The 22,552-nt window shown below is 39.4% G+C and overlaps 1 protein-coding gene and 1 non-coding gene across 5 annotated transcripts in view; both read left to right on the forward strand.

Annotated features, from left to right (window-relative positions):
* The window catches only part of mcama (melanoma cell adhesion molecule a), a 76,978-nt gene that overhangs the window by 19,870 nt on the left and 34,556 nt on the right, over positions 1-22,552 (forward strand). The gene's annotated exons all lie outside the window — the stretch shown is intronic.
* On the forward strand, positions 10,372-10,443 carry trnaw-cca (transfer RNA tryptophan (anticodon CCA)). The gene has a single exon. It is a non-coding gene; the product is annotated as a tRNA-Trp (tRNA).

Consider the following 22,552-nt stretch of genomic DNA (forward strand, 5'->3'; position numbering starts at 1 on the left):
CGGATATTTTCTCAATTTAAAAACAAAACAAAAACAAAAACAAAAAGATGAGCTGTCCGAGCCGATCTCAATCTTCCTCCCTGCCTCGCCCTGCCCTTTGTTGGTGCACTGGAATTGCTTATTAAAGTTAACAGTGATTCACAAACATTGATGTTTGATGTTGCCAGAGAAGCAAGCTTCAAAGCGCCGCATGCGTCAATCATTGTTTAACTTATTAACCAGTTGCTGTGGCAACTCATTGTGTGTAAGTGAGCAGCTTGAGCGGACTTGAGTGGACTCACTCAATGAAACATTAAATAAAGCCAAGCATTTTTCTGCTTTATTCTTGTTTAAAAATAATTAATCGGGACAGTAACATGTTTGGGGGATGGCGTGGCTCAGTGGTAGAGTAGTTGTCCCCCAACCCAGAGGTTGTGGGTTCAATTCTCCGCCCTGATGAACTTGCCTAAGTATCCTTGAGCAAGATACTGAACCCCACATTGCTCCTGGTGCTGCGTCACCAGTAGGTAGATGGCAATATAGTGTAAAGCGCTTTGAGCGCCTTGAAAGGTGGAAAAGCGCTATATAAGTATAACACCATTTACCATTTAAAACTTAATCATATTTATTACATTTTAAGTGCTTAAAAATCATTTATTAAAAAAAAAAATATATATATATATATATATATATATATATATATATATATATATATATATATATATCTACATAAACTTGTTTTTAAATTATACTTTGGGAAAAAATGAAAGACTATGTCTTATATACCGTAATTTCCCGAATATAACGTGCACTTTTTGTCCACAAAATCAACTTGTAAAATCATGGTGCGCATTATAAACGGGTACATGGATGGAGACAGAAATATGTATATTACATATATATATATATATATATATATATATATATTAGGGCTGTCAAAATTATCGCGTTAACGGGCGTTAATTAATTTTTTAAAATTAATCACGTTAAAATATTTGACGCAATTAACGCAGATGTCCCGCTCAGACAGATTTAAATGACAGTACAGTGAAACGCTCCCTTGTTGTTATGGAGTTTTGCCGCCCTCTGCAGGCGCTTGGGTGAATGACCATCTCACATATTGCCTCAAACAGATTACAATGAGGCCGTTTATGGACATTAAGAGTGAAGAGAATGCCACCAGCCGCTTGGGGGCAGCGCCGTTCCATACTCATGTTATTTCTTCTAAACGTGGGAGAATTAGTAGTTGTGAGACGTTTATGCTGTATTCACAATGCAATGCAAATTGCTATTTGTGCTCCAGACATATTTCGGTAAGTTTTCTTTATTTTAGTGGCAATTATGTGTCTCTTGTTGTATTGTGGGTAAGATATGTACAGATATATGTTATACAGTATAGGCGAGTGGACACAGGCGTTCTTTGGACCGCGTCGTTTATTGGCAACTCCTTCACAACAAACATACAGTGGGGAGAACAAGTATTTGATACACTGCCAATGGGAAAACCCATTGGCAGTGTATCAAATACTTGTTCTCCCCACTGTAAATATCATTTAGTGAAAACACAACAAAAATAATATTCCTATCTCTCCAAAAAATAATGTTCACAAAAAGAAAAGCACTTCAGTCTATAGTAATGAGGCCCTATTCTGACACACAGTTAAACAACAATGCAAAATGAAATGGCATTCCATATCAAAATAGCTATGCAAAATACACGTAAAACTTAGACTTTGGTCACTCTGTTTTTGTTATTGTTATTTTTATTCTTATTCTTATCATATTAACTCTACTTTTGATTGAAAATTTTACAAATTTTATTAAAATGAAAACATGAAGAGGGGTTTTAATATAAAATTACTATAACTTGTAAGTATAACATTTATCGTTTAAGAACTACAAGTCTTTCTATCCGTGGATCACTTTAACAGAAAGAATGTTAATGCCATTTGTGGATTTATTGGTACAATAAACAAATACAGTACTTATGTAGAGTATGTTGAATGTATATATCCGTCTTATCTTTCCATTCCAACAATAATTTACAGAAAAATATGGCATATTTTTTACGATTAATTAATTTTTAAGCTTTAATGAACTCGATTAAATTTTTTAATCGTTTGACAGCCCTAATAAATATATATATATATATATATATATATATATATATATATATATATATATATATATATATATATATATATATATATATATAACCGATTTTTTTTTATTGACACGGCCACGTTGTGTTGATGAAACGAACGCGGCGACCAGTTGCCGACCATTACGGTACGTGACGTCACCATTTTGTTTCGGTAATACTTCACTCTAATCGGCCGAATGATTTCGTCTGTGTTAAATTCTGCTTTTTTCACTCTTCATAAAGCACAGAATTTAGTTTCTTGAACTCATTTGAGTCAACGTTTATTGCAGCTCCGCAACTCAGACCATAACAAACGTAAGCACACAGACTTGTGTCCGTCAACTATATCTGTCCCTCGGGAAACTCAAACTTACGTTCTCACTTTCATTTTACTGTATCAGTCCATGAAAGAAACATTTATTCATCATGATGAAACGAGCAAGTTATACAGCAGCTTTTAAAAGAAAAGTCACATCTGTTTTGTTTTCTCCTAGATTCATGTAAGTTGGAGAAGTTGTCAAATCATATTATTACCGTAAATATTGTCAGTTTATGGTAATGTTTTGAACTACCAATGTGCTGTGCTTGTGCTGTGTTTCACCAGTCAGTAAAACGACATTTCTGTATCTGTACACAAGCTCTGTTTTCTTGTATTCTTCTATTTATTGGTGCTAAAATTAGGGTGCGCGTTATAAACGGGTACAATAATTTTCCCTAGATTTTACAAGTAAATTTGGGGTGCGCATTATACACCGGTGCGCCTTATATTCAGGAAATTACGGTTTATCTTTTTCCAATGCTAAATCTGAATAAATACATTGAACACACACACACACAAAAGGGGGTGGGGCACTACTTCACGGATTTTCACTTATCGCAGCGGGTTCTCGTACCCATTAAATGCAACAAACGAGTGATCACTGCATCGGTTATCAGTTAAATAGTCGTTATCAGACAATTCTAGTTTTTTTCTTTTGAAAGTGCCCCAAAATCAAAAGGAAGTGACCCGATATCAATAGGAAGTGACCCAGTAATACGCTAAAACCAACAGGGAGTTGATAATCTGGAGTTATCTGACCAGCATGAAAGCATCCCCACACAATTTCTCCAGAAAGTGCTTTATCAATGAACTGATTGGCTGCCATTGACGGTGACAGATTTGCAATCCATTTGAAATGGGAGGGAAAGCAGCGAATAAAGTTCATTCGCTGCCAGCCCTCCCAGTTCAAATGGATTGGATGTCTACTAGTAACAAACTCATTTTAAATTCACACCAAAAGATGAAAGGAGCCACATGATTGGACGTCTATCATCGTCAATGGCACTGAAAGTTTTTTTTTTTTTTAAATAAAAGGTTAAAATGCAGAATGTCCTACTGGATCAATAAGTATCTCCCTACCAATCTAAAAACTCCCTCATGAAGTTTTTCATTAACTGGCACAGTGCCAGTCGCCTAGCCGTCACCACACCATCATCAGCATCTGTTGTCAAATTAAAAATGACGCTAGCTAGAATGCAGACTTTGAAGTCAAAAAGACGTCTCTGTGCACGGCGCCTACATGTGCGCATGAATATTCATGACAACCCCGTGGCTAACCAAAGTGTTTTCCTATTGTGCTAATGAGCTGTGCTATGCCACAAATGCCACATACGGTATAGCTGCCTGGCTATTTTCACTCCCACTGATTAATCCCATCATTACTGTAAACTGCACAACCATCTATTGGTTTACATTCTTAATTAGCTTTTCCTCATGTTGTCATTCTTTAGAGTAATCTCACTGGAAGGCCTGTTTATCATATCACGCACAGGTTCTTTTGTTAGTAAGTCTCTAAATGTTTCGCTAACCCCGTAGGCACGACCATCGCGGTCAGATTTATGTCACCTATCACGTTACGAGGAGGTACGCTTCCCTCCAGCTGATTCATTGTGTAGCTCTAATTATTTTTGTTTCTCTCTTTCAGTTTGGTTATCAGTTTCAGGGCATTTGTTTGGCAGATTCCCCAGAGGGCTAATCTCTTTAAGTGTCTCTGGAGCACTAAACTAAGCGAGGGGGGAAAAAAAACAGGCTGGTGGAGGAATCTCACCGGCAACTGTTGATTTACAATATCTGCAGTGTGTCTGTTCCTTGTAACATTCTTAAACATCGCGCATATAAATCGAGGTTATCGTACGACTTTAACACGGTCTTAAACAAGGAGGGCAAAGGGCAGTGAAAACCAGAAAATATGCGTGATTTATGTGAAGAAACTGGTGATATCGCTGAGAAAAAAGGCAAAAACCTAGTTCTCAAAGCCTCGTTACACGTGTACTAAATAGGGGTAGGAACCTGTGGGTACCTCACAATACGATTTGCGATACAAGGCGATAACGATGATCTCATGATATGGGGATACAAGAATTATCGATACACAATACGATTTGCGATACAAGGCGATAACGATGATCTCATGATATGGGGATACAAGAATTATCGATACATTGCTCAACAAATCATTTCAGGATTTTCTACAAAAGAAAAACTAGCTATGAATTGGAATGAGTTTATCTCTAGTAAATGTCCAATTCATTTGAAGTGGGAGACTGGCAGCATATGAACTAATTTGCTGCCACCCTCCCACTTCAAATGAATTGGACATCTATGGCCCTCAGTGGCAGCCAATGTCAGACAGTGAGTTGATTTGATTTTCGGTCATTCCTTTTCCTTTCGGGGCATTTATAGTGGTAGGATTGTTGATTTGTGTAAAGCGGGGAAAGGATACAAACCATCTCTAAAAGTCTGGATGTTTATCAATCGACAGTCAGATAAACTGTCTACAAATGGAGACAATGGTTTGGCACTGTTGCTTCTCTCCTAAAGAGTAGCCGTTCACCAAAGATGACGCCAAGAGTTCAGCGCAGAATACTCAGAGAGGTAAAAAAGAACCCAAGCGTGTCTGATAAAGACTTGCAGAAATCACTGGCACAATCCAGTATCTCTGTGCACACATCAACTATATGTAAAACTATGGCCAAGAATGGTGTTCATGGGAGGACTCCATGGAGGAAGCCACTGTTAAAAAAAACATTGTTGCGCGTTTAATGTCCGCAAAAAGGCACTTTGACACTCCACAGAGGTTTTGGCAAAATATTTTGTGGAATGATGAAGCCGAAGTTATATTGTTTGGGAGTAACACGCAACGTCATGTGTGGACGAAAAATGGAACAGCTCACTAACATGAACACCTCATCCCCACTGTGAAGCATGGTGGAGGGAGCATCAGGATTATGGGCTGTTTTGCTCCCTCGTGGCCTGCACAACTTGCAATCATTCATGCAATCAAAAAATGAATGAAAGAATGAATTCAGACGTTTTGCAGGAAAACCTGAGGCCGTCTGTCAGACAGTTGAAGCTAAAAAGAGGATTGATGCTGCAACAAGACAATGATCCAAAACACAGAAGTAAATCAACTTCAGAATGGTTTCAGAAGAACAAAATACACATTCTGGAGTGGCCAAGTCAAAGTCCAGACTTGAACCCCATTGAGATGCTGTGGCATGACCGAAAGCCAGCGATTCATGCCAGACATCCCAGGAATCTGACTGAACTACGGCAGTTTTGTATAGAAGAATGGGTCAAGATTAGTCCTAATCGATGTGCTAAACTGATCTGCAGCTACAGGAATTGTCTGGTTGAAGTTATTGCTGCCAAAGGGGAGGGTGGGGGGGGGGGGGGGGGCACAAAAATATTAAATGTGATGGTTCACGTGCTTATTTCCACCTTCTGACATTGTTTGCATACAGTCCTCATTAAAATATGAAAACCTATAAATGACAAGGATCAGATCACATTTGATGGTGACTTTATTCCAAAAGGTACAGCTACTTTTTCATACCACTGTACAGGTCACCTCCTGTTGATTTTGGGTTACTGAGAAGGAAGTGACTCAAGAATGTCCCCCAATCAATAGGAAGTGGCTCAAAATCAATAGGAAGTAACCTGTAAATGCTCTAAAATGAGCAGGAAGTGACGTGTCAATGCCCACAAAAGTGTGAATACTCTGGTTTCAGTGTACCATTGACAGCGTTAGACATCCAATGCAGTCAAATTGAATTGGATGTCTGGTACCGTCAATGACAGCCAGTGAGCTAACGTAGACACTATTTTAATGGAAGTTTTTGGTAGCAAATTGTTAGTTCCTTTTTAAAACGATATATCGATACTTGGTAAGAGTATATCGATAACCTTTTGGGCTACAAAGTATTGCGATATATCACTTTTGTGATATATTGTCACACCCCTAATAGTAAATAGGTATTTTATGAGTAAACACACTAGCTGCCAGAGACTAAAAGCAATGCTCTACAGTTTGTAACGGTTCATAAGTTTATTTTTATTACTGAGAAAACCTGAGCAAATTGGGGGTTAACCTGTCGTCTCACAGTCTTGAGATGGAACAGGATAGCAGCTTTTGTGTTCTGATAAGAATCACGCGCTCAACGGTGAGTCACACTCAGGATTTATTCTGCAGACAGGACTTTTCGGGTAATTTAGCGCCTGGTGGACACGGCCAAAGTCTTTTGAAAACGTGCCTGATGAAAGGTGGAATGTGATCCACCTCTGCGGCTCAAGTTTAGAGCTAGGAATCTACCTTCAGGGGGCTTTTTCTCCTCCCTCTAGATTGAAGAAAAAGAGTCCAAACTAAAATCAGCCAAGCCTGTCTAAGGTGTGCTCGAGTGTTTGATTGTGAGTTAATTACCTGCTTTGACGAAGGACATGTGGTTGTTCTCTGCATGTTCCAGAATGAATTTGCTGTTCATATTATAGACCAGGGTTGTCAAACTCATATTTGTCGCAAGCAAATAGTCAATCTAATTTGATTAATGTTTTGTTTGTAATAAAAAAAGGACAATACAGTAGGTAGACAAGACAAACAGTCCCCATTCAGTCCCCCAGTCCCGCTGTTTTTTTTAATATGCCTTTTCGTTTACAGTGCAATGCTAAAATGTAGAAACTAATTCATCTAGAGAAAGACCAGACCTTACACAAACATTTGTTTAAATTGTTGCCAAATCCAAGCGAAAAAATGCTGACAATGATTACGATGACTCTGACACTGCAAGGTCCCCCGAAGGGCTGGAGAACTCATGACGCCATGGGCTTCCTCGGCTTCCAGCCAGGTTGGCATCTGCTGCCCAGCGGAGGCCCGGAACACTGATATGGACAGGATTTAAATCCTTAAAGACACCGTTGCTTGTTAAAGACAGAATGTCATTAGTGTCAGATAATTGTAGGTAGCATTGTAGTCACGTTGTGCTGCATTCAGTCAGCAAAAGGCCAGATGATGTTGACGCTTAATAAGCTTAATTAAATTGTCAGAGAGACAGATCTAAATCTCATTTGCAAAGTTAATCAGGATACATTACCCCCTGACTGGTCTTTGAAAGTGTCTCATGAGAAGTATCCAACTTCCAGGCTTCAGAACTTGGTCCAAGAGTTTACAACAGATGAGGATCGTTTTAATAAAGGAACCAACAGGTGGCTATCGAAATTTTTCACTTGACCTAAATTCCTACTATAGAATAGTGTCTACAGTTGTATAAAAAAGTATCTGAACCTTTTGGAATTTCTCACATTTCTGCATAAAATCACCATCAAACCACCCAAACATTTATAGGTTTTCATATTTCAACGAGGATAGCATACAAACAATGACAGAAGGGGGGGAAATAAGTCAGTGAACCCTCTACCTAAGGAGACTTAAAAGGGCAATTGAAACCAGTTTTTACCAAACATTTGAAGTCAGGTGTGTGCCCAATCACTGATGAGTGGTTTAAAGCTGACCTGCCCACTATAAAACACACACCTGGTAAGTAATGTCTTGGTGAGAAGCATTGTCTGATGTGCATCATCGCTGGGTCAAAAGAGCTGTCTGACAACCTGCGATCAAGGATTGTTGATTTGTATAAAGCTGAGAAAATATATAAAATCATCTCTAAAAGTTTGGATGTTTATTAATTGACAGTCAGAGAAGTTGTTTACAAATGGAGAAAGTTTGGCACTGTTGATTCTCTCCAAAGGAGTGGCCGTCCACCAAAGATGAGGCCAAGAGTTCAGCGCAGGATACTAAGACAGGTAAAAAATAACCCTAGAGTGTCTACTAAAGACTTAAAGAAATCACTGGCAGAGTCCAATATATCTGTGCACACGTCAACTATATGTAAAACTGGCCAAGAATGGTGTTCATGAGAGGACTCCACAGAGGAAGCCCCTGCTGTCCAAAAAAAGACATTGTTGCTCGTTTAATGCTCGCGAAAAGGCACTTGGACACTCCACAGACGTTTTGGCAAAATATTTTGTGGACTGATGAAACCGAAGTTGAATCGTCTGGGAGTAACACACAACGTCATGTGTGGAGGAAAAATGGAACAGCTCACCAACATCAACACCTCATCCCCACTGTGAAGCACAGTGGAGGGAGCATCATGATTTGGTGCTGTTTTGCTCCCTCAGGACCTGGACAACTTGCAATCATTCATTGAAGAATGAATTCAAAAGTTTTGCCCGAAAACCTGAGGCCGTCTGTCAGACAGTTGAAGCTAAAAAGAGGATGAATGCTGCAACAAGACAATGATCCAAAACACGGAAGTAAATCTACTTCAGAATGGTTTCAGAAGAACAAAATACACATCCTGGAGTGGCCAAGTCAAAGTCCAGACTTGAAGCCCATTGAGATGCTGTGGCATGACCTAAAGACAGCGATTCATGCCAGACATCCCAGGAATTTGACTGAACTACAGCAATTTTGTAGAGAAGAATTGGCAAAGATTAGTCCTGATCGATGTTCCAGACTGATCTGCAGCTACAGGAAGTGTCTGGTTGAAGTTATTGCTGCCAAAGGGAGGGGGGGGGGGGGGGGGGGCACAAAATTTCAAATGTGATAGTTCACTTACTTATTTTTTCCCCTTCTGTCATTGTTTGCATACTAGCCTCATTAAAATATGAAAACCTGTATATGTTTGGGTGGTTTTAGTTAAAGCAGACATTTTTTTCATTTGTGTGATTTTGACAAAGATCAGATCACATTTGATGGGGATTTTATGCAGAAATGTGAGAAATACCACTGAATGTTAACTCATTGCCTGCCATTGACTGCGCTAGACGCCCAATTCATTTCGGTTGAGAGTGGAGAATGAACATTCGTTCAAAAGGAATTGGACGTCTAACGCTGTCAATAGCACTAAAACATGAGCATTTAAAGCTGGTCCCCTCAGTTTAAATGAATTGGACATCTATCGTTGTCAATGGCAGGCAACAAGTTAAAACACACTCATTTGTTTACAAGAATGTTGCAATAATATAGTGTTGCTGTATTTACAGAAATGTTACAGAAATATTTTCAAAGTCTGTGAGGAAGATTAAAGTTTTTGACAGAAGTCAGCGATAGTACATAAACTTTGTTGTTTATTTTTCCATTTAGTCACAGCTTGTTTTTCACTGACTATTGTCGATTGATTTTTGAGTCCTGACTCGTTTATCAATAATTGTTGTTTCGCCTATGGCGAGATAATTGTTATCGTGAGCCTTGTATCGCATCGGGAGGTACACATAGGTTCCCTCCCCTACTTCTCTAAAAATGTTTGACATACATACATGACGTACTTTGAGAACATATTACCACCAAGCACCATAAAAAAACAAACCGTCAGTTGAATATCGATTTGTTGTCTTGGGAAAACTCAAAACCAGGCCTTTGAAACATTGTGGTGGAAAAGTGTCAGACAGCTTGGGAAAGTGTTGTAATTGAATAAGATCAGCCACTCTTTCATTAAAGTGAGAACACTGATGTAATTGACTTAAGCGAGCCCAACAGAAGCATCAGGAACAAACATCAAAAGGCTGTTTGCTTCCTTTAATAGCATCAGGCTTAATGATGCTCCCTGTGTACGTACCGTCTCGCCACGTAACGCGGGACGCGCACAAGTTGCCAGGTGATTGCCGAGGTCGTCTTAGCTGACAGATCAAGGCGGCGGTTGCGCATCTTTGAACTTGACATTTCAAAAAGGGGGAGAGGATGAAGAAATGCTAACGTCTCAAATCCTCCCCCGCTCACTCAACCCCCTTATTGGACGCTGTTAAAAGATCTAATCAAAGACTGTAGAGTTAGCCTTTAACTCTCATGTTAAAACATGGAGTTATCTGACTTCTCTTCTACCCTCTTTGGAATATACCACTCTTCCGTTACGCTGTGACAAATTTATACACGTGTGACTCTGTGGCGCAACGGTAGCGCGTCTGACTCCAGATCAGAAGGTTGCGTGTTCAAATCACGTCAGGGTCATTCTTATTTGAAAAGCTTCTGAACACACTTCAAATGATTGGATAACTATTGCCATCATCCGCACTCAAACACAATTGTCTTGGTTGAAAATTTGTTTTCTGAAAGCATTTCAAAAAGAACACTGGACCATGTTAGTTTATCTTGCTTTACAGGTGTGTGGGCATGTTTGAATAAGACATGCACATTGTGTGTGGTCTGGTGATAATGCTTTACTAAGTTCACCCCCCACAAGCATCACTAGCCCTCCTTCCGCTCTTCCCACTGCTTCTATACACTCCTTACCACAAATCACTTGACAAATGGGCTGCCCACAGGTGTTGTCAGGACGCCCCCACTGACCCCCCCCCCCCCCCCCCCCCCCCACAAACACTCTATGGGAATAGGGGGTGACATTTGCATTGTTCCCAGCTGCCCTGCATTTAAGTGAACCACACCACCCTGCCTCCTCCACAGCCCAGTGGGATGCAGTGCCACCAGAGTACTGGGAATCCAGTCATAACCACAGTCTCAAGGTCTTGGCAACGGGCCCGTGGCAAGCTATTAAGCAAGTCGTGGGTGTTTGTCTCAGGCCAGTGCTGAGAAAGAGTCTCACATGTGTCAGAAAGGTTCCAAGACTGGTGTCACCAAAGGTTAATGTTAAATTAGGACTGAGTGCACAGAAAAAAAAAGATAGTTCCCAAATTTTTCCCAACGTGCCAATCACAATTTTCTCAAAACTTGATTTTATTTTTTATTTTAACTGATAAATTTAAAGAATGTGTAATGTAAATTTAAGAAAATTAAAATTTTATTACAATATGAAAGAACTATTAACTCGACAAATGGGAGTTGTTGTAAAATTGTGATTACAATCATGTAATCGGCAGGTGTCCCAGTTGTTGGGGTGTTTTTTTGCAAATTTTTTTTTTTGTAAATAATTCCAGTGTCTAAGGGTAGGTTCATATCGCAGGTCGATTTTTTGGGTTTTTTTCCGCCTCGGGTGAGGGATTAACTTGACGGCCTGCACGGGAAAAGTCGCATAAAAGTGGACCATTTCAAATCCGATCTGGTTCACTTTCGTATGTGGTTAAAATCCGATCTGGGCCTAGGGCTGGGCGATATAACCTAAAGTACGTATCACGGTAAATTGAGCAGATTTACCTTGATAACGATAAATGAAGATAAATCCGCCCGACCAGACTGTTATACAGTGTAATTTAAAAAATCTGAATCAATGCATGAAATACAAATGAACCGTTTCTCGTTGATTTATTTACCAGCTTTCAATTGTACATATTTAATAATCGTACATAGAGTGTAAACATTAAGTATATTAAAATATCTTGTAAAGAATAAACATTCAAGTATGAAGATTTTTAACAGCTTGTATGACTTGAACAATGTACAATATTATATATATCAATATGACCACTGTCCAAAAATGTCATTCTTCCACAAATGACTTGCATCTTAAACAGTACACTTCAAACAGACAACTAATTTTTAATGGCTGCTGTGACATAATTACTCAACACAAGTGTTTACTTCGAGGTTTCAGGTTATTATTATTATTTTTTAGAGCATTTTTTAAATACATGCACGTATGCACACATGCACCCCCCAACCACCCACCCACACACACACGCACATTAAGCTATATATATATATATATATATATATATATATAATATATATAAGCTTATGCCAATGAAACATTAAGATTTTATGATAACGGTCATATTATAGGCTACACTGTTTGATTATACTTTATGCTGAATGCTTTACCATCATAAAAGCTATCAGAGAAATCAAACACCCAGATACAAAATAATGCGACATACCGATTGCTAGGTGCAGTCCGTGCTTAATCGACTCATTGAGTTCAGCCGTTTCGACACGGTTAAAGCCGCTGTCACAGGTGGTGATGGCACCACACTATGAGCGTTTATTCTCGAAATGCCTGTGGCATAGATTCTAGTGGTTTCACTATTATCCGACTCCACCATGTTCGCTTGTAACGTTAGTGTACCGGGCTTCTGTTTGTTTGATTTCCTGATAACCACGTGACTTCATATGTAAGCACACTGACTGCTCTCTTAAGGGGGAATGAACATATTGAACAACAGAGTCAAAGCGAGCTAAATAGACTTAATTTTTTCGTTTCATTAAAATACTGAGTTTACCGACATAGTCAAAATTACGTCGGTCATCGTGAGCCATCTTGGTAACAGTAAATTTTCGGTAAACCGCTCGGCTCTATCTGGGCAACATTTTTCCAGAATGTGGCTGCAGCCTGAACTGTCAAGTCCTCCAAATCGGAATTCATGCAGCAATTATGTCAGCAAAGAGCAAGAGAGACACGGCGCTACGGTAGCGATGGAGCTATGCATTAGCATTAGAGCCTAGCTTGAATGCGGTTTTTAGGGAAGAGGCGGGCTTGACAACAGTCATAAAAAAATAAAATGTATGTGCGTGTGTGTGTGTGTGTGTGTGGGGGGGGGGTAAGCCTGAGAATGCTCGGTTTTCTCTCTGTGCTCCAAATGAGCAATATTTCAAGATTGCTTACACATAAGGTTGCCCCTTGTCCCTTGAAATAAGGAACAGTCCGTAATTGGGAATAAAATGTTACCTTCCGTATTTAACAAATATGGAATATATACCGTATGAATAGATACGTTTCTATGCATTTTAGGAGTTTTTGGGATGTCCCTATTTTTCTGCCTGTACAGCTTCGGGCGTGAGGGGGGGAATCCCGTATTTCTATTTCTGAAAGGTGGCAACCCTACTTACACGGCCGAGAGTCGGGGCAAACTGTCCGTTTGTGTGTGAGTGCATGCTGTCAATCCATATAAATTTTGAATATAAAACTAAACGGGGATTATTTACCGTATTTTTCGGATTATAAATCGCACCCGGGTATAAATCGCACCAGCCATAAAATGCCCAATGAAGAGGAAAAAACATACAGTATATAAGTCGCACCGGAGTATAAGTCGCATTTTTGGGGGAAATTTACTTGGTAAAATCCAACACATCGAACAGATATGTCATCTTGAAAGGCAATTTCAAATAAAATACAATAGAGAACAACATGCTGAATAATTGTACAGTATGCTAATGTTACATGATGCATGAACAACGAAATGCGAACGTGGCCAGTATTTTAACGTAACATACCTATTAAGAGTTATTCAGGTAACTATAGCATATAGAACATGCTAACAAGTTTCCCAAACCATCAATGTCACTCCAAAACACCAAAATAGCATGTGAAATGATATAATAATGTGTTAATAATTTCACACATAAGTCACTCCAGAGTAAAAGTCGCACCCCCAGCCAAACTATGGAAAAAATTGCGACTTATATTCCGAAAAATACGGGTATGTCTGGTATTTGTGTCCTGTTTTTGGAAATCAAAATATGATCACCCTTGACCCAGCATGTGTAGTCATTTGTTTTGATGCTCCTGCGCATGCGGATCAGTTTGCTCAGCGCATCTCGGACTGCGAATTAGTGCGCATTCGTGATACTTGAACGGGCTCAATGGACAAAGGCAGTCTGAACTGGCACGCCAAAAAAACATATGACAAAAATCGGAATTGTGCATTAAGACCTGCAGTATGAACCTAGCCTTAGTGTAAACAAGAGCTTAGTCTTCTCTACCACCCCTCTACGTCTGTTTTTCAAGGAGAATTTTAATCGTGAGTTTGTTATGTCAATACATGTCAGTTTGCAGGGGGTGTCATTATAGGGAGTTGTTACTGTGAAAGTGGTTTGAACCTTTAACCCCCACTCAATGTGTTTACAAAACAATCTAGTTTATTGGGAGAATATGTGTAAAACCGTAGGTAGTAAATGAATGGTTATGTTTTCATGGGAGCTGTGTGTTTGAAATGGTCGTCAAAAAAGCCTGTTAGTTCAGCTTTTTGACTGCTGGATCATTCTGGCGGGAGTAAAAAGTGATGGCCACCAGCTTTCCAGAGTGTTGTAAAAATCCCTCTGTCTCAAATTGGCTCTGTAAGTGTTTTGGAACATCTGCAATCCACCACATCGAACAAGCCCACCATGTGCTTTGTTTTGATCACGTCCCCACCCCAGTCGGGGGGCGTCCCTGCCCCCAACACTGCCTGTCCAGCTTGCACTTGTCTTCAAATCTCACAGAAGAAATGATTTACTGGCTAACTAGACAAAACACACGCAGCCAAAAGACCGAATCAGTTTCTAACATCTTTCTGCCTGTGATTTTTCTGCCTCAGTGTGATTTTATCTTGCCATACTTATCAAAACATTCACTCAGCCCAGTTTTAAAAGAGTGAAAAGTTTCAGATTATTGTAAATTAATGACAGAACAGACAGATCAACCTATCAGTTGACGAGACACGGGACTGTGGGCCGATCCGTAGGGGGCCTATTTTGAAAAACTTAAAATTCAACTATTTTCAAAACCAAAGCCGCTAAAGACATAAAACAAAAACTGGCACCTCCCTTAGGCATATACAGTGCCCTGCATAATTATTGGCGCTCCTGAAAAAGATGTGTTTTTTAGCTTCTAATATATTTTTTTAATTCAAATAATATGGGACCTTAATGGAAAAAAAGAGAAAAATCCAACCTTCAATACAAGTGCATTCATTCAGTGGGGGAAAAATCCCACATAAAGAAAAAAATATTTGACATCAAATAATGTGTGTCACAATTATTAGCACCCCTGGTGTTAATACTTTGTACAACCCCCCTTTGCCTGGTCTGGGGACTGAGATGGCCATGGGAGGAGCTTCATTTTGTGCCTGTTGAACCATTTCTGTGTAGATTTGGCCATATGTTTAGGGTCATTGTCTTGCTGAAAGACCCAGTGACAACCCATCTTCAGCTTTTAGGCAGAGGGCAACAGATTTTGATTTAAAATGTCCTGGTATTTCAAAGCATTCATGATGCCATGCACCCTAACAAGGTTCCCAGGGCCTTTGGAAGCAAAGCAGCCCCACAGCATCACTGACCCACCCCCATACTTCACAGTGGGTATGAGGTGCTTTTCAGCATGCGCATTTTTCGGGGCACGCTAGACCCACTTAGAGCGTTTGTTGCCAAAAAGCTCAATCTTGGTCTCACACAAAAATACACACGGTCCCGGGCTTCAACTGGGACCGTGTGCTTTGGTCAGACACAAGACGGATATATACATTCAACATACGGTACATATGTACTGTATTTGTTTATTGTAACAATAAATCAACAAGATGGCATTGACATTATTAACATTCTCTTAAAGCGATCCATGGATAGAAAGACTTGTAGTTCTTAAAAGATAAATGTTAGTACAAGTTCTAGAAATTTTATATTAAAACCCCTCTTAATGTTTTCGTTTTATTAAAATTTGTTAAATTTTCAATCAAAAAATAAACTAGTAGCTTGCCATTGTTGATGTCAATAATTACACCATGCTCACTCATTGTGCTCAAACCCATAAAATCATTTGGGCCCAAGCGCCAGCAGAGGGCGCCAAACACCAAAAAACAAGTAACAAGCGGACATTACACTGTTGTCATTTTAATCTGTTTGAGCGGGGCATGTGCGTTAATTGAGTCAAATATTTCAACGTGATTAATTTAAAAAATGAATTACCGCCCGTTAACGCGATAATTTTGACAGCCCTAACAGAAATATCAAGAGTTGTCAAAGATCTTCAGAGCTTGACTGCTACTCAGGTGTGGCAATCGCAAACTTGCCTCCTGATGGTAATTTTGCTATTGAATCATGTATGGACTTTGGGGATCCGCGGGGTCTTCAGGGGCACTGGCTCGGGCGCAGGGAGTAGCCCCTCTACCTCATTATCGCAGCAGTGCACCTGATCGCTCTGATATTCTCTTTGAGAGCATTAAGGTTCTCGGCGGGAGACTTTGGGGGGGCCGGCAGGGTTTTGCCATTTTGATCCCGATGAATTAGGTGTGGCATGCCCGGCCCATGGCTCCCCTCGCGTCTGGTAGTTGGGATAAAAGGAGCGCGAGTACAGGAGTAGTCCTTTGTTGTAGGGGATAGGAGCTGTTTCAATGCTAATTGGTAGAAATAAATAGAGGCACAACACAATGGTTCTACAGTGGACAGCGTTTATGATTGGAGCAGATGGTCATCTCCCATGACAATAGCCTGCTATTAAATTACATGTTAATTCCCATTGGGAAAAAAAATCAGTTTGTTAAAAAAGGCAGAGGCTTTAATCCTATTTTTACTTATTCACTGCCATTGACAATGGCAATAGACGTCCAATCTACTTGTATTTTGACTGGTAGGGGGTAAATGAATGATTTTTCAGTCGTCAATGGCAGCCAATGAGTTAAAATGAGACTTTTTCACCTGTCAGCAATTATTTTGGCCCACTCTACATAAGCAAAATCTCAGAGTTGAATCCAAAATGCATATTTCAACTCCTTTCAAAGATACTCGATAATGTTTAGATCTGGGGATGTTTAAGGCGCAATAGCTGCATGAGTTTATGTGTTGCAAGGATATTGAGCGTGGTGATGATGACCACAGGGTCACGTATAAAAGGTCCTTTGTTGCAACGCTGCGATAAGTCAGCGTGCTGTCGTCACAGTTTTGATTGCAAAGGAGGCCTAAGCTACCGTTAGAATAACAGCCAGTACCTCATACATTCATGTACCATTCCACACTCTTTTTATCACAAAGTGTAGAAAAGAAATAATTAAAAATACAACCACCTGATTGTCATTTCTCTGGGATTAGCAGTTGCACATGATAAATTATGTACTGCATAGTTGCTAACTCTGCTTTAGCTTGTTTAAGCCGTGGGGGTCCGATGAGACTCCCAGCTAACCAGCATTTTTTCCCAATGACTCCACTTCCCCACTAAATGAGTGCTTGCGAAGGCGTTTGACTGCAGGCTTGTTAACTTGTTGTGGGTCTATCAATTGCCAAAAGACCCCACGTGATCTCCTCTCGTATATGTAGTCTGTGTTTAGCCTGTTGACCTTTAATTAGTCATCCCGCAAACCGCGCGCCTCAACTCTGGCACGGTGGAGGCGGGTTCATTGATGGCAACACATCAGATACAAGCATGAATAAAACATGGCTGTTACTCCCTTTAATGAAGTCTCACCCACCGGGTGCGATGTTCAAAAATTTATGGAGTTGCCTGAGAAATTGCCAACAAGCAGGAATAATTTACAAATCCTTAAAAATAGGCGAGTGCGGTCGACTTTTAGTGTGAGGTTGAAGGGCCACAGAAGTTTGCTCTGTACAGTATTTATGCTGATGTTTGAGAATTGACTTAGTGAATTTATATTAGTTTTTTTCAATAGCTTGAAAGTCTTTACTCATAATAAATATTTTTATTAATATTGCACGGCACATTAACACTATGCAGTTTTAAATTTTACAATAAGAACAAATGAACACATTTGCTGCCATTGACGGCGGTGGACGTCCAATCCATTTGAACTGGGGGAGGGGACTGCGGGCTGGCAGAGGATGAATGAACGTTTTTTTCGTTGTCAGCCCTCCCAGTCCAAATTTATTGGACATCTATTGCCGTCAATATCGGTGATATATCATTTCAATGGCAGTGAAAGAATTACTAACTATGTCTGCATTTTAGACTTTGGCTAAATTTGAGGAATTATGATTGTGACAAAAGCATGTTTCCATTGAAGGCTGTTTTTCTTAAAACTCTTGTGAAGTCTCATCCATTGAGAGTTAACTGAAGGAGATAGACGCCATGAATCATGTGACTGAATACATCACGTCCTGTGGCTAGGAATTCATAAAAAGCGGTTCCATTGAGCTCTTGCGAAATATTTTATTATTGAAATGTCTTAAAAACATACGTAGCAGATACCTCGGCTGTTTATTACGGAGAAAAAAAAAACAATCAATTTGTAAAATATTCCCATACTGTAGACCAGGAGTGGGAACCTCAAAGCACCTCACGATACGATACCATTCGTGATACAAGGCTCACGATAACAATTATCTCTCGATATCGCGATACAGCGATTATCAATATATTGTTTAGAAAACTGATGTATGATATTCTATGATACAATTGTTGAAATGAAAAATACTGTTTGAGTCATTTATTAAACAGTGACACATTTTCTGTGCAACATTGCTGTCAAATATAAATCTACTGCAAATTTTGTATGGAGAGAAACCACAACCACTGATATCTCTTGGTATGAGGAATAGCACCCTTAATTTCTGTAAAATTTTAAATCTTTTAAAATTTTTAACAGTGTCGTAGGTGTGCGTTAGCAGTCGAGCTTGGAGTGGGGCAATGATAGAATTGGTGGGTCTCTTTTCTTTGTATATGACTTTGTTGCCACAAGCATTGCTTTGAGCACTTCCACCATCTACTTCAGCATTTGAGATGTTGAACTCAGTAGGTCACATTCTTCCTCACCTTAAAAACAACAAAACAAAAGAAAAAAATATTAGCTACTTAATTTTTTTTGTGTTGGCAGTATTAAGTGAATTAAAAAAAATATGAATTGAATGTATAGAAATTAGCAATAATTATCCATTTTTAATAGGTAGGCTACATCATTTAGCATTTGGGGTGCACGATATCCATTTTTTTAAACCGATATCGATAACTTCCTGCTCCTCAAAGCCGATACCAATATTGATTACCGATAATGAATATATAATTTTTAAAATGTATATTCACCCGAGTTTTTGAACACGTAGAGGTTTAAGAAAAAAAACTAGTCGTGGATTCAACATAGATTTGCCTTTGACCTAGCCAGATTTTTCATAACGACATGAACATTATTATAATGAACAAAACTTAGACAAGAACAATCTTGACTTCAAATAAAGTGCCAATTTTTTTTTTTTTTGTCAAATAAATATAATTTGAGTTTGCCTCACCTGCCTCCCCTGACCGCACGTCACTGACAGGTTAGGACAGGAAACCTATCAATAACCAAAAGGTCTTTCAATAACTTAGTAACTTATAACCAACACAGTAAAATACAAACATTATATAGTAAGGTTCATCAGTCATTCCTCCTAACAAAAATATGGTAGAACAAAAAGGATTAATGGCTTGCCTTATAATAATACAAATGGCAGTGAGTGAACCCATTTTCAATAAAGTATGAAGTTTCTTCTCTGCATAGTACAAAATTCTACCAAGCATGCTGACAGGACTAACTTTACATGTCTATACTGTATGTCCGGGGTGACAACCTACGTGCCGTGCATGGTTGCCGATGGAAGTATGGAAGCGTGTGGCAATCTCATCATACTTTGCCGGTAAACATTCATCTGAAAAGTGGCGGCGGCTTGGAATAATGAACCTGACTCCAAATGACGAAGTAGCCGCCTGAATCCTATGTCTTCGACGAGGGAAAAGGGTTAGTTGTCTACCGCCATCATTTCTGTGATCATCTTTGTGAAACTTTTCAAAGGCCTTGTTAAATGGTGCAATCCCGGTTTGTTAGCTGGCTTTGGTATTGGATGGGCAGCTTCATTCGCAACTTGCGCGTCCTTGTACTCTTTTAAAATACCCATCAAAGCGATTGTCATCTTTTAAGTGGCTTATTAAGATGTGTTTCTCGCCAGCCGTGCGACACACTTGAGTGTGACGTCACAGAAAGGGAGCGCTTGATTTACAAACGCACACATCCCAATCCACCGACACCGTGCCAAAAATATTACAGTACATATTATCGGTCCTATTGATAATGTTATTGGATTTATTGGGATGATGTCATAATTCCTATTATCGGACCGATATTTATCGGAACAATAATTATTGTGCTCCAGTAATTAACATGCATATCGCCTTATATATCTGGGACACTATTCAAACAATTTTTTATAGCTTATTGTATCATGGCAGTTATAACGGTTTGTGTAGAAAATTAGATGGAAGGTGGTTCTCAAACAATATCGAATAAATCAGTGAATTTATGTAGGATTGTTTAATATACATTTTCATCCAATTTATTTGGGTCCTGGTTAATTTTATCACTCAACACCAAATGTCATCAAAATAATACATGAAAATTAAAAAATCAATTACATTGCAAAACTTTCTTACCTGAGGTAAGCCGTGAAAGCTAAGCCGTGATGGTAGTGAAGAAATCCGATGACCACTTCGTCACCAGCTGCAAGTGGTTGTGCATTAGTGTTGTTTTACTAGTGAACATTATTTTTGTTAGACAATTCTTGCATACAGCAAAACCTTGTACACCTTACTTCCTTTCTTGCTGGTGTAAAATCTAAAGTGTGGCCACAAGTGTGATTTACAGCAATATTTTTGTCACTTTTTTCCTGCACCATTCTCACGAAGCTTTTTTATTTATTTTTTTTTCATCCCACTTATAGCTTCCTCTCTTTTTCTCTAGACGATTTGCGTGTACTTTACCTTCACCGCCACTCTTGAGCGCCCCTAGTAAACCGCCACGAATTGCTGAACAAACATTGAATGAGCAGTTTACAGCATTCATACTCCATTGTATGGCCAATATGTCAAATAAAAGTATTGATACTTGGCAGGAGCATATCGATAACCGATTGGGTTGCAAAATATCGCGATATATCGCCGTATCGAGATATTGTCACCCTCTTATTGGAGACATTATCACTCTTGCATGATGCTATTGCTATTTCTCTGTTAGCTTCCCATAACAGCTAACATGACATTTTCTTATAGGCGGAGTTTACTTCCACTTCCTCTGTTTCCAACTGTTTTGTAATGTTGAATAGTATACTGTACAATATATACTTTTGAATTATTTTGATAATATCGCATATTGATCATGTTGTTGCTTTGTAGCCCTTAAAAATTACTACATTTATTTGACCACATTAAACTACCTCTCAGAAACCTGATCTTTTTCTACTGTTTCTGATCCTCTTTAATGACGTTATCATGCCCGAATCTACCAACACGGTGTTTTTTATAAGACAGAAATATAAATTTATATTACTTTTTGAATGACAAAATAATCCTTAAATTTTTGGTCACCTGAAAGGGGTTCCCCTTAACATCACTCACCAGTTGGCGGGGTTGTGACCTGCATGAAAGGGAAGATAATTGCATATAGAGCTACCTTTGAGGTGATTTTTTTCCCTTACTTCCTTATCTCTCTTTTGCCAAAGAATATAGAAGCGTAGACTCGCTCACGGCAACTGACCATCACCACGGGAACAGAGCGCTTGGAGATTTGTGCCGTATTGTGCTCCCGAGAGCCCGGCCCCCCTCGCTATGACAAGGACCTCTCGTCCGGCCGCTCTAGTGAGCGTGTGTGTATGTGTGTGTCCTCTCTTTGATGTCGCACAGTGCACTTTGTCCGCCAGGTGTTCTACACCGCAGCAGTCTTGCGCTTTGAGAACTCCTCCTGCCTGTCAGCCGCACTTACACGCTCGCTCTTCGTGCCCTCTGAGGGAGCTTCTCTCCATTCATTTACACGGCAACAAATGGACTGAAGTCTAGTACAGTCAATGGCGGCCATTGAGTTAAAATGCAAAAATATTCTCCATTACTTTTAGTGTTACGGATACGGCACTAAAATGATGCCATCGGTATCAGGGATTACTAATAAATAACGTGCGAATGCAGCGTAAAATGTACTTCTCGTAATCTTTTTTCCAACCACAAGCCGCCCTATGCAATATGGCCGCCAGAAAAAAAAGGAGGGCTTGCTGCCCTTCCCAATATGGTGTTAAACGTCCAACCGTGTGACATCCAATCATCCTTCTGCTGTGAATTTAAACAAGTTAATCACTAATAGACGTCTAGTTGACTTCTAGCGCTGTCAATGGCGCCCAATGAATTAAACAGTGTCTCACCCAGCTATGATAGAATTACTTTACATTCAAATGAGAATACAGAAATGCAGAAATGTAGTACTAAAAGAAAAAAATATGTAAAATGTATGTTTAAGAAAAAAACTAGTGGTATCAGAACAGTATCAGCTGATACCACACAGCTGGGTATCGGAATCAGAATTGGGAGCCAAAATTGGTAACAGTGCAACAATAATTACCGTACTATCAAGCGTAGTGCCAAATCAAATCTGTAGTCATGCATAAACAGGAGTACCGATACTTTTAAAATCAAATATCGCATTCAGAGTAGGGCTGCAGCTATCGATTATTT

Source organism: Corythoichthys intestinalis, chromosome 18 (genome assembly GCF_030265065.1).
Source record: "Corythoichthys intestinalis isolate RoL2023-P3 chromosome 18, ASM3026506v1, whole genome shotgun sequence".
NCBI lineage: Eukaryota > Metazoa > Chordata > Actinopteri > Syngnathiformes > Syngnathidae > Corythoichthys > Corythoichthys intestinalis.